Below are 13,234 nucleotides of genomic sequence, written 5' to 3'. Positions count from 1 at the left end.
CATCAGAGCTCCCTCGACCAACTTACTCTGTAATTTTTTCCTGTTCTGCGGCTCTTCATTCACCGTTCAGCTACTGCTTTGCTCGGAACCGCATTTAGCTTTAGTTTTTTTCTCGTCGCGTACAACTTCACACCGCGCGACGCGTTCCTTCAAGTCAAACCCATCGGCGAAACCCTCTCAACCTCACCATCCACTATCGAATGCTACTGCTGCAAGAGACTCCATCTATCAACGGACGGACTCGGCTGTGCTTCATTCAACTAGCCTGCTAGCGCTACAAATCGTGCTAAACCATCCAGTTTACCCCACATAGCTTACTTGGGGAAAGTAGGTGTTAGGCTAAGGGAGGAACTCTGTTCGGGTCGTGCACAGGGGCTTGGGGATCTGACTGTGGGTCCAACCGGGTGCTCTAGGGGAAGCACTAACGAATGTTATTGTAAATGTTCATTAAGGGAGTGACGGACGGACGGGCCTTCTTTGCTTCATCCGGCAGCAGCAGCGGTGCTTGGTTGCCTGCCTGGCTCGTTCGTTTGTTCGTCGCTTGGTTCTTTCGCTCTGTGTGTTCTCATGTGTTCATTGCTGAGCTTCGTGGCACCGGCGGCGACGGCGACGGCAGCGCTTGAGCTAGTGGCAGCATCAGCAGCCGTAGCAGTGGTGGCGCTGGCGAGAAGAGAGGCGCAGAACAACAGTCAGTCAGACATAAAGACAGAAGCGCATCGGATACACGGGCTTTAACACTCCTGATGCCCCCGCCTGCCGCCACCTGATACGGTGGCTGGTAACTGTGGCGACGGCGGTGGCTTCAGTAGCAGTTGCATTGCGGCAGCCTCTACGTGCCACTGTGGAACGACAACGCGGTGCAGAACGCCACCAGAAAAGGACGACCATAAGCGACCCATGTGCCTGCCTGTCTGTCTGACCGGGTGGGAAAAATAGTGTGCCTACACGTGTCACTATAGAACGTCCTCATTCCTTCTCTAGTCGGTTTCCCTATTTTGCGTGTTCTCTCTTTTCCTCTTTTTCGTTCCTCTTCGCCTTCTCTCTCGGCAATTCCGAGGCGTTCTCTCTCCCCTTCATTGAGCTTGTTGTATGTGTAGGGTCCAATTTGGCTGTCATTGTTAACGCTTAGTTGTAGATGCTGCGAGTGCGGGAGACTTCGGGGGCGGGAAGAATTTAGGGATGTTGACGACCGACGGGAAATCGCCAGCAGAGGACAAGCCGCTGTTACAATCATGTCGAGCCAGCCAAGCAGTACCATAAGCCAATCCTGCTAACTTTAAAGCACTACCAGACGAACTGTACAATGGCAGACTAGACATAACATCATATATATATATATATATTTATATATATATATATATATATATTTATATTTATATTTATATTTACATTTGTACATATACAAGGTAGTGCGTTAAAGCTATAACGAGCCGTTTGTCTTAGCGGACATGCGTTCACCACACCTTTACTCGTGGTACCACAAGAAAACCAGTTCCTCCTAGAGTAAAATAACAAACTTATCATGGCGAAAGACGTGTGTTGTTTCCAGAATTTGAACACGGATCAGCTGTTACTCAATCCCTTCGTGCTGGGTATAGCACTTTTTAGACTTCTTTGCTCGAAATTGATGGTCTATGCTACTTCCAATTTTTTTAGAAATTTCAGGATGATTTCCATGAGGCAAACTAAAAGACCCTAATAGAGCTTAAGTTTGAAGGGCTCAGAAATTCATCATAAAGGTCATTTTGACCCACCTGGATTTCCTATATAGAAATTAATAGCCATTTTGGAAGAAAAAATATCAATTAGCAATTGGCGGACCTGAATAAGACTTTTTGCATTTTTTACCTGTTTTTTTTTTTAACAATTTTCGCAAGATTGTAGCACATTTGAGCGATATTTCAACAAGTTGGTATTCATCAATATCGCTAATAGCAAGGTCCCTATTAAAAAGTTATCCGCGGATTAAGGAAGGAATATTACGGAAGTGATTAGTGAGTCGTTTTGACACTAAATCGAAGTTGTTATTCTGCTAGATGGCGGTTATACTGAACAAACATGGTCGTCAGAAGTAATACTGAAAGAAAAATTGGTTTAAATATCTGTTTAGACACAGTCTTAAGAAATAAATCATAAGGAATATATGCGTCATCCTATATATGTATAGGTCTTGCAGTGGCATATATACCAGTGGCAGTACGGTAATTAACTATGTTAACAACAACCCCACTACGTCCAACAAGTGAACCTACGCTATTCAACGGACTGTTTTGCGTATATTTACATAGGACACAAAAGAAATCCAGGCGTTTGTGCAGAACTACTCGAGGACTTTATGCAGACACTTACATATTGTGAATATTAGTCAATGAGATGAACTATAATGAAAGAACCACTATTAACGCCAAGTTTTGTTGCCAAATCCTGAAGGACAAATAATTAAGCCAGCTGTAAAACTGCTCTTCGATCACACACCGCCAAGTATCATTCGAGAGTTCACCACAGGTTTTACCGAAAAGATAAGAACTTTTAGTCCTTAGTTGTCTTATCCTAAGATGGACGGACAAGTGGCATGGACTTCATCAATCAGTGAGCAAAATGAGCAAATTTGGTTAAGAAGTGCCCAGTGATAATATCCACGCTAGCGTAGTTTGAAGCTACACAATTCAAACTATGGTCGGCCTATGTCATGATCGATATCAAGCACAAATTCGTGTATCACTTGTATAGTGTCCTAACTTATTCCTCAGCCGACATCATGTTACGGGTCATGTTATATCTTTGGTAAGTTCTCGATCCATTAGTGTCCCATATGAGATTGTGTTATTCTAGCTAGAATTATAGTTTTAAAAAGACTCCAAAATCGCGCATATAATAAGGAATCGAGCGGTGGTGACCTTGATGTATACCATATAACGCTATCATCATACGCCCTCAAGCTTATAAATTGAGCGACGATTACATTGAGTTCTTATTTATATACGCCTATGCTGTCACATAAATCAATCACTAGTATTGGCTGGCCGGTGGCGGTATTTTTACGAAAAAAGAAAAATAAGTCAAATAAATAATAGTGCAAATGGCGGTAATCCTCGCTTTCCAACCTAGCAGAACTAGAAGTAATAAGAAAAATGATGCTAGACAAAGTGGGGAGAGAGCAGCGAGAGGGGTAAAATGGGGTGCTAATGGTAGTCATATTACTAATAAGAGTAATAGTGGTCCAAGTACGAGCGCCAAGCTGAAACAGCCCACGATTTTCTGTTGATTTAATGGCCGAAGAACGTTAGTTGGTACGGTAGTTCAATCGGCCTCTGTTATTGAAACGATATCTGCTACAGCAGAAGTAGTCGTCGAGCGCTGCAGTCGACAATACTATTGCCCCACCGGAGTCAGAGGCACAGGGGCTAGATAATTTCAACATTTCGCTTTGGCAAAAAGCCTCCGACCTTCGAAAACATCGTTTCTTGATAATTGATCGTGCCTTGATAAATAAATTACTATTATAACTACTACTATTATTTATTGTTAGTCTTATTAATAATAAGAGAATTGCATCGGCGATATGATATACCGCATCTGATCAAGAGTAATAAAATAATATGTGGCGCTGTCGCTTCTATTTATCTTGCTTTCGAGGAGCGGCTTAATAAATTCGATTGTTATAATATAATCTCTATATGTTTTCTAACAGTTATCGTATTCTCACGCTAAATCGAGAGAATGTATACAAATATACAAAACCGTAATAATGGGTGGGCTGTGGGTAGAAAAATGACTGTACAGCAAACGCCGGCTAGAACTATCTTATCGCTCGCAGACTAATGAATAACACACTTATAAAAGTGACGCAAAAATAATAAGTATTTTAATTAATTTGTGTTTATTACATGTCAGCTATATGTTTCATCGTTATTTATTACGCTGGATAGGGAGTTTTTAGAATGACTTAATGGACGGTGGCACGATAGAAACATTCGAAGGAATCGTTGGGTTTAATTTCGAAATTACGCAGAGTGCTGTGAATATTTAAATTAGGAGTGAGTTGTTCGTAAGTATCGCAGCGCAGATGATCTTCGGTTCGTGCACGAATCTTAACGTTCAAAAAAGTATCTCATTTAAAGTTGTACTTTCATTGAAAGAAGTACCACACCTCCAGAAGAAGCAGACAGAAGCCGGTCCATTGTATTCTTATGAGCATGATGACGATATTTGCCGACTTGCATTTACCTAAACAAGAGCACGTGATTATATGTTGAATACATAAAAAAAAAAGGTCACCCCTCGACTGTTGGCCTGCCTATTACTTCGTTTTTTATTTATTTGACAGCCTATCTGGTCCTTTCCATCAGCTGCCTTCAATTAGCAATAATAATATTTACTAGTCCTACTAGTAGTGTATGGACGAAACGGTAGCAGCAGAAGGATGTGCCGACTGCGGTTGTAATAATAATAATCGTGATAATAAGAGCCCTCCTCAACGAAAAACCCAACGCACAAATCCATATATCATCTATTCCATTAATATTCAATTATGAATCACAAACAACTCCTTCCCCTTTCCTCTGTCACGAGTTTGCGCCCACAAGCAAGATCGGCCGCCATTTAGCCCTATACAGCATCATCAGAGTTTCACATGGTCAATAAAAGCAGAGCGGACATGAGCAGAGAGAACATGTGCGTGTGCTCGTCAAAGTCTGTGAAGAACCTTATACCCGAGTGTACGGCGTGTCCTTCTATAGGCGTACGCCAATTCCACTACAACTCGACCATAGACGTGGGGAGCTAGTTGTTAGCTAGGACAGAATTCCTCGCTACATAGAAGAAAAGCTTTTTACTTTTTTTCTTGTAATGATAACCTGTCGTAATGTCGCTATGAGGACGTTTTGGGAACAGCGTACAGTTTAGCGACTCAAAGAGTCTTCAAATTGGCACTAATAGGATTAGACAAATCTCTGATCCTATTCGTACGTATCGTACCCTGGTACGAGGCAAGCTGAGATAGTCCAAGCGTATTTTTTTGTCCAGCAATCGGTCCGGCGAGGTGGGAAGTTAAATAGATTGGGGTTATTTCACCACAAGCCCCGTTCTACTTTTGTAAATATAATTTTCATAGGTATGTAAGCAGAAGCAAACCAATCAAATGATTCAAAGACACATATCGCTCCAGATGCTCCATGCGTCTTTTGCGTCCATCGTATTCACTAAACTCACAGCATAACTTGTTTTTTTCACTGCACGTAAGTATTCGAAGTACTGACAACGTACACATATATGCCAAAGAGATAAACGAAATAGTCAACTCGTTTCGTAGTGAACGCTTCTCCGAAATCAACAATAGCGCACAGCGCAGCACTGCCACGCTGGCAGTGGTAACAACAACGGAGACTGACATCAATGACATTATACTATACTATTAAGATGAAGCGAGATGGGACAAGTAGATGGACAAAGGGGCACCATTACCAATATTAGTCCACCCCGTTCCCCATTGTAGTACTCCGAAAAGTGAAGCAACTCCACACGCCGACATCAGTAGCAGCCCCTCGATGTGAATTATCAGAGACTTATGGGTCGAGGAGCTGCGGGGGACATCGGTTGTAAGACCTGAGATTCAAATGGAAATCTAATCGATAGAGAATCACCGAAATTTATTACTTTTATTGTCACTGCTTCTAGGGTTATTGTTACAGCTACTAAAATAATTTCGTCGAGGGGTGCGATGCCGGTGTTGCCGGAGGCTGCGATCCCTTCGTTCGTAGCCCGTCTGCCCTTAATATAAAAATAATGACCAGCATCATCTCTATCATCATAATTGAATTAATGCACTCAATAATGTAACCGGCGAGTGGACCTCAGCAACATTAATCACAATACACGCTGTAGATGCACGTAGTAGCTCCTGTGCGTCTCTGTGTGTGGATGTCGATTGCATACATATAGGGAAATGCACGATGGGCAATGACAACCATGTCGTCTAGTGACTATGACATGCCATTTCTAGATGGAGAGAAATGTTTTCTATTAACAGTATTATTAATGTTCTTCATTTTTTTTTATGTTTGTCGTTGTCATTTACCGGGAACAAATATATTTAGTATTTGTGGCGGCGACACTCCCAGCTATTCCGGCTACAATAATACTCTTTTGTCTGATTACCCCCTTATTTAATTACTATCAAAGACTAAACAATTCTATCAATTTTTGATGCATGAAATTATTGTTAGTAATGGATACGCTGAATGTTTACTGCTAACTCGCTCAGACACCTTGTCCACGACACTGCCTCGAATAGAGAATAAACTCGAACGTTCTTTTATTATATACTGTTATTACTGTCACAGCTCCCGTTATTAGGCGATCAAATCATCACGAATCATTGCTTATATCTACACGGATAACCACATCCTTGGCATTTTGTATTCATATTAATGACAGCCACAGCAGGTGATGGCCAGACGACCCCATTTCGGTTAGTCCCGTTCTGAGCAGCAGTATATATATATATATATATATGTAGGGCGCAATTATTACATGAAGTCACGCAAAAGGGAGGACCTGTCCGACCCCGGGGAGTGAGGCGGGGGGTCGCAAGACAAATACGACGTGAAAACGCTGCGATGAATAAATACATAAATGAGCGTTGACTGAAGAATCTGTGGCTGTTCCTCATTTCAGTGTGGGCACATCATCATCATCATCCACTCGTTTGACGTGTCCACATGGAAGTTGGCGTTCGTTTAATATCAATAATCTATCTTCTTTTTATAGTACAATGTCTATTATTGAATATATGTTGTATATGCACGGCACACTATTTACCCGCACGCACATCCTTAATGATAATTGTTTCGTCACTTTGGCTAATACGTTTAAGAGATAAGTGGCAGTGCAGCTAGTTCGTGTTGTGTTTGTTTATCTGTCTGCGTAGCCTCCCCTATGTTTATATCAGTATGTGTGTGTGTGTGTGTGTTAACGGTGCTTTATATTATAGACGGCATTTAATGGACCGTAAAAGCATCCCAGTTTAGTTTATACAGCGGCGTTTCTAATCAATTACTTGATGTCTAGTTGCACGTGATCAAGTCCTATACCCATCTGGCCATCCATCAGAGTTGTGTGTAACTGTATCATTGCCTTTATCCTTCTTACGTCCTCCATGTTGGCGTCGTCTAATCTTATCGACCCTGGCTGCAGGCGCTTTCGTCCTAATCGAACTATTATCCAAATTCGTTTCTCCATCTCCGCTGTGACATTTTCCAAGACATTCTACGCTGTCGTTGCCAGTAATAAGATATCCAAAAACGCGTTAGCTTTAGTAGATAGCTATTTAGTTGACCATGTTTTTGGTATGAAACAGAGCAAGCGCACTGTCTAAAGTCAACCTATAGAATTTAAATTTTTGTGGTTACTTTATGACTGTTTTACTTGACTCACAAGCTTTTACTGCATCTACGAAACAACCGCATGTGAAAATACATCTGGGAACGAAATTCAGGTAATTAACATAGAAGAAAAACGTCAGACCTATGCAGTAACTTCATTAAAAGTTAATCAAATATTGCAGTTGGAACATAACTTATCACATCTGCTTATAATATATAAGAACGTAGCGCTGTAGAGACGCATCTATCTGCGGCAGTCGCACAATGAATATCATTGTTTAGATATCGCGAAGTCTGCGCAATCGGTTTACGCCGTTACCGCACCGCTATGACGTTCAGACCAACGGTTGGAACGACGTCACTACGATGCTAGCTATCTTTCCGAAGGAAAAGGAAAGAGAAGAGGAAAAGACTATTCTGCCTAAAACCCCTTTTTTCCTACCTTTTAGCACCGTCCTGCCCCCTTCATGCTCATGGTCCCAGCTTCAAATAGGTAATGTGAATAAAGTGACCCTCTCCCCCTCCTCCTCCTCCTCCTCCTCCCCCCGATAATGTCGCTGTTAGTTTGAGTCTCCAGAGCTTTTGGTGTCTCTCTATAATGCACGCACCAGTCGCACTCAGTATTATTTCTTTCTCTTTTTAAGGCCCCGACTATTCGTTTTTGCCCCGCTCCGCGCGGATCCATGTATTTCGTCGATTCTGCTTGCAGTTTCTAAAAGCCGGTTTCCCAGATCGGTTTTCCCATTTGCCTGTTTTGCCGTTTGCCTCACACCTTTCGTAGTTCTACTCGCTCAACTTGCCACTGCTCCTCATCACATGGGCACACTTACAACCAGCAATACTAAACATGCCGCTGTACTCTGCTGTTCTGCGACTCTAACCTGTCCCCCGTCAGGTGGTTCTTATTCTATACGCCTTAGACCCCCTAGTTCATTTTTGTGAATCTCCCTCTTTGGCTAGCGCAGTCGGCTGGATTCTTCGTTGTCCGTTCTATGAAGGGGAACAAATTCAATTTATACGAGGCCTCCTCCAGACGAACGAAGCTCAGCAGCGTCCTCCAGCTCCCGATATGTTTTAGGAACGGATAAAGCTAGAAGTTATATAGGGCAGGGGGTTGGGGAATATGAGACGTCGCAGCTCACACACATTATCCACTCTCGCCCGCTTCGTTTGCCCCGAATTTTGCATTTCTACATATGTACCCTTTGCGATTCGCCCGCCCCTATTTATAAACGCTCTGAGCTTTCTGAGCATACGGGAAAATGAGCTCCGAATGGGCGGTAGGCTACATGAACGAATGAGCGTGCGGAGGAGAAAAACCGCACACGGAATAAAGCACTCTTGGGGGTTCCCCAAGGTAGTGGCCGTCGGGGTACCCGTCTACGGTGCTACCGTTACCGCACTGCTGAAGCGGCTAGACAGTCGATTGAACTGCGCGTTCATAGCGCATTATGAGGCATGTACAACACTGAAGTCTATGTGTGGCTGAATCTCTTGAGGCTTCCATAAAGAACTGCTTGGCGACTGTAAAGTATTGGGTGATACACATGTCGGGCCGTGCTGGAGCTTTGGACAAAGCTGGTGCACTGGTCCATCGAAAGACCCTTCAGATGTTGAGTTAGTTGTCCACAAGGACAGGGAAGAGCGAGAAGATGGAACCGATGGGAGGGTGGCAGGCAGTCAGGCAGGGAATATTGCAAAGTCGAGGCTGTTAAGGCGATGTGGCTAACGGAGATGTGCTGCAGGCAAAGCCGGGTGGGAGTTAAATGGCCTGGAAGCCCAAATGGGAAGTGGGAACTCTCTTGCCGCTACAGCAGCCACGCACCCGGACAGCGAACCGCCATCCGAACCCCTTTCGTTCTGAAGACATTCTGAAGGCGCGTATGGTCACCCCTTCATGGGCCGGGCGCAAGTAGGGTTGTGGCAAAGGAGGAGCTCAGTCGAGACATCTTCGCAGACGATGACAATGACGCGATTGCCACAAGGGCACGGTGCGATGGCAATTCAATTCGACGAGTTAGAAGAAATATGGGTTGGATTGCTACCAAAACAGGCGATGCCGTGTATCTCCAATTCATCACCCCTTGACTCATATGTACGTACATGATAGTAATAGCTATATGATAATTTTATAAATGTATATCTTGGTGATCACGCATCATACCATACAACGGTTAGTGTCTTCGCTCAGAGAGAAATCAAATTGTATATATACATATATATAAAAGAATTTACCGACTATGTGATAGCCAGTAGATCATTAAATATACAATGTTTGCAATTCATAGACTGAACTGATCGTTTCTGTAACAAGTAAGCGCAAGTTTAACAAATATAAAAAACCGTTTATATATAATATTCTACTCTTTCAACGCGTTGAGAGCTATACACACGAAAGAAGTTCATCTAGTTATTATTTTAGTACACATTGTGATCTTCTTGGTGTGGGTCAAAGGCTGGACCAAGCAAAAGCGTGATCCTGAATGACTCGAATAGTACAAACGGTCTCAAAGCGCGTTTTCAACGCTATCAAAGCCAGAGGTTGCTGGTTGTGTCTGCTGCGGTAATTCTCGCTGTGGCTGTTATTGATGTTGCAGTCGATAAGTTTATGAATTCCAATCGGAGGGACTTTGCCCTTGGCGTGACGCGTTCCCATAGAGGAACGTCTTGTAGATGCTAGCCACGGGCTGGATTAGCCATTGATTGTGGTCTAAGTGATAGCAACGATGATGGGATACATTGCAAGAACGCCGTCAAGTCTACGTTTCGCTTTTATAGTGGACTGATATGTTACAGTAGAAATACATTTGTGTCCTTATACATGTTTAAGTGATATCGTTTCAAGCAGAAAGGCAGTCGCTAGCGGCGTTCATTCACTTAAGCAGGAACGGCTGAGGTGTTCCTGGAATGAAACTATAAGGGTAAATACATTAGGCTAAATGCCTCAGTGCCAAATAACAATGAAAATCGTCATCTTGCAATCGAAAACGTTCTTTATCCTTTTTAATAGGAGTAAGTAGGGATTTTTTAACAAAATACGTTGAAAATGGGGTAGCGTATGAATCATTACATATTGGTAATAAATAACCGAATTCCTCGATTGTTTCATTTCAACGGCTGATTACCAGCTATACCGTGAACGTCAGCGTCAGATCTACAAATTTATTCACGAGTGGTATCGACAAACGCCAGTTGATTCTAGTATAGTGTTATTTAGACTTTATGCGGCTTTGTGTTCTATTTTATTCTGGTTCTGAGAAATGCGGGAATCAACGGCACAACCAAAGCGCAGTATGAAGGCCATTTAACCAACCATATATATACACTTCTGATATTGTTTTTTTTATTTTACCTCCAAGCTGCTCAGTCGACAAGAATTATGAGTAGTATTACCTTATGTTATAGTCGCTATAATTATATAGTATCCACTGTCTTTACACAGCCCATGAATCCATGTCTTAAGTTTATATTGTCGTTTTAAGAGCTACTCTCGTCGTTCGCAGCAGACTACATGTTCATAACTTACAATGTAGCACTTAAACTGATTAACGTCTAACTTAATCTTGGTGTCCAATCATGGGACCTTTCCCAAATCGGCCACCCACAGCTGATCTCCCTGAGCCAATCAAGATCGGGTAGATGTCTCTTCAAAATAAGTCTCCTGCCAGCTTTTTAGCGTATGTTATATAATCAAAACGTTGCTACATGAACAATAGGAAGTTACCACCTTCGAAGTTACCACTGTTATGTGTAATCAATACAAAACGTACACACATAGTGTACATATCATTTTTAATGTCGACCTCATTCAACTGCTGAATTAAATGGCGAATTAAGGTTATAATATTACTAGTATCTTTTAAGGTGATCGCACATTTTCCGCCTTTTTTCTGGCTGCTTTATCCTTTATCTGATTCTGACTTGACTATTTCCCGTTTCCGGACCGCATCTGGCATTAGACCAATTTATCTCCCGACCAGTTAGCGTATATTTTCCCCAAGCAACACACACACACAAGTGCAAGTGTGCGTCCCCGCTGCGCATAGGCAAACCACGAAACCCGTCGACACTGCACAATACGTTTCGACATTGTACTGCACACTATAAATAATGAGACGATTCACGGCTAAAGGTTGAAAAATACGGGAAAGGGACAGAACGAAACAACGGCCCTGTTTTTAGTTGCACAAACGGCTGCATCTGCTTCTCAGTATATTTTAACCCCGTCCGAATAAGCGAGCCGTTTTGTCTTGAACCAAGCGTAGCGCTATTATCCTCGTCGCACTTGTACTAGCCTCGTTATCTTCGAGGCCCGGCTAAGCCGGAATGGTTCGTAGGGATGGTAATACGCGTTCAGTGACCGCCAAATACTGCCAGATAGCCCGAGGTATATCATCTAGTCTGCGCTGCATGGACTACGTCGCCGCCCTACGAGGCTTTCAAACCACTTTCGTGCGGCCGTTTGTCGTTTTCTGAGATGGTCACTTGCTTGTTTATCCATAGTTGGCTGCTTTCTTTGCTTGGCTGATTCGCGCCCACGGTTCCTAGAAAGTTTCGAAGCAAAGTGCACACTATACTCCGAAATCTGCCACAGGAGAACGCATTGACTTCTGTTCTCGAAGAAAAGCAGGGGGAGAGAGATACAGAGCGCGAGTAAGACTTACGATGACGGTGTCGACAGGCACGTTGGGAAAGATGTACCGGTCTACATGTATCTTTAGCAAGGCGTTCGATCGCTAGCATCCGCTTTTTCAAACGTGACCATACGCAGTAGAATAAAAAGGAAATAAAAACAAAATTAGAGCGTCAGACAGCATCAAGTTATTTCGAAAGAATATACCCATGCAAATTAGATAAATTGACAGGTTAAACTGCAGCATGATTATGATACAGATTGTAGTTTACGCTTGTGAATAGATAGCAACAACTACACTGATTTCTACACAAATAGAATACAAAACCCTTCTATGCATTTTTATTTTTAAAGCTCGTGACCGCACGACCAACCTAAATGAGGTTTACTATGAAAAGATCATCTACAACAGACATTGAAGCGGAGGCAGTGGCATCAGCAAAAAATGTTCGACTCGATCCCTATTTAGCGAAATCTCAGGAGAATTCGTCTATTACCACTAACGTTTTTTCTATTTTGCTAATTTTTCATGTGGTAGATCATTAGTGGAAAAATTATCACGATAAATTCAGGAAGCCACTTTGTCAGCTGGATTTCACAACAGCACAACATGTCAAAGAGCCAAAATTGCTAATAGGCTTCGAGGACTGATAAGGGCTGTACATTTAGCAGAAACGCCCTATTGGGCCAAACAGAGGAAACTTTTGTCCATAAAATAAACTGATTACTGGCGCGCCTACTATTTGACATACCTTCTAATTATCAAAAGGACAAGTTACGATAACAATCGTGTGGACATTTGCCACAAAGTCGCAGAACGCCTACCGGCTGTAAAGAAAAACTGAGAGACAGGAAAGTTTGTTTCAGCTATAGCTGAGGTACCCCCCCCCCCCCCAAATACGGGATGGGCGTGTTCTCTCAATAGATATGCACCCTTCTTTCCGTGCTCGATCGTTAACAAAAAGAGAATGTGTCTACACATGTGTATGTATGTGTATCTAGCTATCTGACTTCTTCGAGCCTGTGGCAACTGTCCATATCGAACAAGAGATGCGTGCCGTTGCATAGGCCGTTCTAGGACACTGCAGTACCAGAAGTGGTAGCAGTGAGCAGTGCCGGTCGTCGTAGTGATAGTAGTGTATATTTTAATGGAGGATTCATGTTAGAGATCCCAATCGAACCCTAAGATCCTATTTCGGATTCCCCTTCAGTCTTGCCC

This window comes from Varroa jacobsoni, unplaced genomic scaffold (genome assembly GCF_002532875.2).
Source record: "Varroa jacobsoni isolate VJ856 unplaced genomic scaffold, vjacob_1.0 scaffold_1017, whole genome shotgun sequence".
Taxonomy (NCBI): Eukaryota; Metazoa; Arthropoda; class Arachnida; order Mesostigmata; family Varroidae; genus Varroa; species Varroa jacobsoni.
The sequence above is the reverse complement of the archived record's forward strand: the minus strand, read 5'-3'. Positions refer to the sequence as shown.